Genomic DNA, 5,073 nt, shown 5'->3' on the forward strand with positions numbered 1-5,073 from the left:
TTTCGTCTGCCATTACGTTCTGAGTTCAAATTCCACCGAGGTTGACTTTGCCTTTCATCCTTTCGGGGTCGATAAATTAAGTACCAGTTATGCACTGGGGTCGATGTAATTGACTTAATCCCTGTCCCCTCTATGTTTAGCCTCTTGTGGGCAATAAAGAAATAAGAAACATTAGCATGCCGGGCGAAATGCTTAGAGGTATTTCATCTGCCACTACATTCTGAGTTCAAATTCCGCCATGGTTGACTTGTCTTTTCACCCTTTCGGGGTTGATTAAATAAGTACCAGTTACACACTGGGGTTGATATAATCGACTTAATCCGTTTGTCTGTCCTTGTTTGTCCCCTCTGTGTGTAGCCCCAGTAAAGAAATAAGATACTTATTTTATTGACCCTGAAAAGATGATAGGCAAAGTCGACCTTAGTAGATTTTGAATTGAGGATGGAAGGACAGACGAAATGTCACTGAGCATTTTTCCAGGCTATGCTAAGAATATGTTTTCACCATGAGATGTCCTCTGAGATAATGACACTCAGCATTTGGAGTGAATTGCAGGAGCTGTAGTTGGGTGTCACTTTAGCTCAGTGGCAGTGTGGTGTGATGGTGTTTCCTTGAGTTTGTTGTTGTTGTCAATGCTAAAAGAGACAAGATTGACATTACCCTTGCTGGAAGATACTCTCTGGGTTTCTATTCATGGAATCAGTTCAGCTTTGTTGTGTAGTGTCTAGGTTGTGTGTGGAATGAAGTATGGTTGGGGAAGTTTAGGAAGGAATGAAGGGAAATAACAGTTGCATAAGCATTGGTATTAGCAGACATTTTGTATGAAAGAAGACCCAGAGGTAACACGTAGGCCATTGATGTATGGAAGGAGGAGAGTGGGGAACAATAATTGAACCCCTAAGGGATACTAGAGTTGATTGAGAGTGGGATGGAAAGGGTTCAAATCAATGCATGCCATAATGGCACAACCTGATACGAAGGTGGGAGATGAGTGGGATCCGTAAGCAAGAAGTTTTGAAAGAAGATTCCCATGGTAGACATAGTTGAAGGCTTTACTGATGTCTAAAGAAAGAAGCTGGCTTTAACTAAACTTCTGTGAAAAGAGAGCATATTGATGAGTAACATGGGAGAGGTGATCTGCAATGGATCTGGCTCTATGGATGCTGCACAAGTGGTCAGTAAGGAGAGAGTATAAAAGTGAGTGAGATTCAACATATTGGAGACTCTCCTTGTTAATCTCCATTACTTTAGAACAATAGCTCCTAACAATTTGTTGCACCTCCCCCATCTCTTTTAGGTAACTGTTATGCCAAATGCTCACCTGTGTGGTGAGCGTTTGACATTATTATTAAACTAACTCAACATGAATGATAATCTATAGATTTTACTCTAAAGATGGACTGCATAAGCTTTTAACAATGAAATGTTAAAAAATTAAAAGACAAAAGTTGCAAATTTACTTTTGGCTGTGTGGTAAGCAGCTTGTTTACCAACCACATGGTTCCAGGTTCAGGTCCCACCATGCAGCACTTCGGGCAAGTGTCTTCTACTATAACCTCAGACTGACCAAAATCTTGTGAATGGATTTGGTAGGTGGAAACTGAAAGAAGCCCATCATATATATATATATATATGTGTGTGTGTATGTGTTTATCCCCCCATCATCGCTTGACAACCGATGTTGGTGTGTTTACGCCACCATTACTTAGCAGTTCGGCAAAAGGGACCGATAGAATACACACTAGGCTTACAAAGAATAAGCCCTGGGGTCGATGTGTTCAACTAAAGGTGGTGCTCCAGCATGGCCTCAGTCAAGCTAATGAATTCCCTGTGCCTGACGAGATCTCATTTTATTTTAATAACCGTTACTAGTTTTATCACGATTTATTAGGTTGAGGAAAAAGTTTGTGCACCATGTTAAAATAATGATTTTTTATGTAAAAATTTATTCAAAAACAACAATTATTCTTCAAAATAAAGACCATCATATTCCACAACCTTCTGCCAAAGATCTGCAAGCTTTTGGATTTGGTCAAAGTACCAATCCTTTGGCTTTGAATTCAAAAATTCTTGACAGGCTTCTTCAACTTCATTGAATGACTCAAATAGGTGACCTTTCATAAAGTGCTGCACTGATTGGAAGAGACCATAGTCAGATGGAACAACATCTGGACTATTGGCCAAATGCAGCAGAACTTCAACATCATCCAATACTTCTTTCTTGTTGCTGGTCTTTCTGGTGGTATGCGGCTTTCCATTGTCTTATCAAAACAAAGTGCATTTTCGACGAACAAGTCTTGTGTACATACATAGAGTGACCCTCCATTGAGTACGACATGAACTGAATGAACACACACACCACAAAAATATATAAAAAATAAAGCATGATTTTAACACAGTGCACAAACTTTTTCCTCAATCTAATAATTTGTTGTTGTTTGTTCCTCTTCTCGAGCCATGCCTGGCTTATAAGGGCCGATTTCCTAGTTTCCTTGCCGTATAGGTTACCCCACCTGGACGGGATGCCGGTCCGTCGCAGGTGAGCTGCAAGATGCAGGAGGAAAGAGTGAGAGAAAGTTGTGGTGAAAGAGTCAGCAGAAGTTCGCCATTACCTTCTGCCGGAGCTTAGGTGTTTCATTCATAAACACACACATCGCCTTGTCTGAGATTCGAACCCACAATCCCTCGACCGCTGCTATAACCACTAGACCATGTGCCTCCACATAATCTAATAATTACTACTATAGGTAAAATTTAGTATGCTAATTACGTTACTTTAATCACCCATTAAAATTCTAATCCTCCTCTCAATATGCCCAGTTCCCCCTTTGGAGCACCACCCACATTAAGAACCTCTGCCTTAGACTATTAGAAGTGAGTGTAAAAGAGCAATAGCTGCAGGGTGAGAGCTGTTGCTTTCAACTCTGCTAACTATTGCACTCATTTCTAATATTATTCTAAAGTACCCTGGAGAGTGCTTTCAAATGTCAGAGTATATACCTGTAATAATTGAGAAATTACAGTTTGGTAAGTATAGGAACAAGTTCTGTGGTGCAAGGCATGGGACCATGGGGGTAGGTGGCAGAGGCAGTATGGGTCATGAAAAGAGAAGAGATCATTTTAATTGTGGTAGCTGAGCCGAACCATCCTCAAATCAGTCTATCATCTTAGAAAAGAAAAATGAGTGGTGCACTTAGATATGATGGTCCTAGATGTCCTGTTGAGGAAAAGATAGGATGGTCATGGTTGGAATCCATTAATTGGCAAAGGTCTATACCAGTGGTTCTCAACCACTTTTTGGCTTGTGAATCCCTTAGATTTCTATTTTACTCATTTAGTCATTCAATGTATATAAAATAAAATAAAATAAAGATTGGCTTTTGAAAGTGTGATCCAACCATAGACAAGTGAGATCATATTTAGACCCTCTTCTACCACAAAGAACTTCAACCTCCACATATCATCATCATTTTGGTATGTTTGCATGGGCTAGAAAGAATTTGTTGTAACAAAATTTTCTGTAGTTGGATGCTCTTTATGCCACCAACCCTTGCCTGCTTTCAAGCAGGGTAATATTTCTCCTGGACCAGACATGTTTGTTTAGAACAGTGATTCTCAACCATGTCTTGCCTATGGACCCCTCTCATTCCCATTTTACTCCACTGGACCCCCATGTTAAAAAACAAAACACTATTATATTTTTATAATTGTTAGAAACTGTATAAAAAAGAAATTGTTAAAATGTTTTTACTCTTTTACTTGTTTCAGTCACTTGACTGCGGCCATGCTGGAGCACCGTCTTCAGTCAAGTAAATTGACCCCCAGAACTTATTCTTTGTAAGCCGAGCACTTATTCTATCAGTCTCTTTTGCCGAACCGCTAAGTTACGGGGACATAAACACACCACCATTGGTTGTCAAGCGATGTTGGGGGGACAAACACATATATATATATACATATATGATGAGCTTCTTTCAGTTTCCATCTACCAAATCCACTCACAAGGCTTTGGTCGGCCCAAAGCTATAGTAGAAGATACATGCCCAAGGTGCCAAACCTGGAACCATGTGGTTGGTAATCAAGCTACATACCACACAGCTACTCCTGTGCCTTTTGTGTATTACTCTCTTTCTCTTTTACTCATTGCAGTCATTTGACTGTGGCCATGCTGGAGCACCACCTTTAGTTGAGCAAATTGACCCCAGGACTTATTTTTTGTAAGCCTAGTACTTATTCTATCGGCTTCTTTTGCTGAACCGCTAAGTTACGGGGATGTAAACACACCAGCATCCATTGTCAAGCAATATTGGGGGAGGGGGGGAAACAGAGACACACATACATACGATGGGCTTCTTTCAGTTTCCATTTACCAAATCCACTCACAAGGCTTTGGTTGGCCCAAAGCTATAGTAGAAGATACTTGCCCAAGTTGCCACGCAGTGGGACTGAACCTAGAACCATGTGGTTGGTAAGCAAGCTACTTACCACACAGCCAAGTATAACAAATTGATTGCAGATAAATTTTTTAACAACAAATTCTTCTATGGATCCCTAAGGTTCATACAGATCCCAGTAAAGAACTACTAGTCTAGAAGACTGGAAACATGACACCACTTGTATGACGGTGATACTTGTTTACAACAATCACATGCACATATATTTGTACAGCTATATACAAATATATGGAGGTGCAATGGCCCAGTGGTTAGGGCAGCGGACTTACGGTCGTAGGATCGCGGTTTCGAATCCCAGAACAGGTGTTGTGAGTGTTTATTGAGCGAAAACACCTAAACCTTCATGAGGCTCCCACAGGGGGTGGTGGCGAACCCTGCTGTACTCTTTCACCGCAACTTTCTTCTGTTGACCTGCTTGCTTAGCCAGCGGAGTGGCATCCTTTGAAGGCTAAAACAATGCAAAGCGCATTGTGACCAGCGATGTGTATCAACATCTGATAGCCTGGTCGGTCACGTAATCACGTGATATACAAACATATATGTGTTAGGCATAGGAAGAATTTGTTATATGCAAGAGAGAAGACTGCACTGGTTTGGTCATGTGATATGAATGGATGCT

Source organism: Octopus sinensis, linkage group LG14 (assembly GCF_006345805.1).
Source record: "Octopus sinensis linkage group LG14, ASM634580v1, whole genome shotgun sequence".
In the NCBI taxonomy this organism is placed as follows: Eukaryota; Metazoa; Mollusca; class Cephalopoda; order Octopoda; family Octopodidae; genus Octopus; species Octopus sinensis.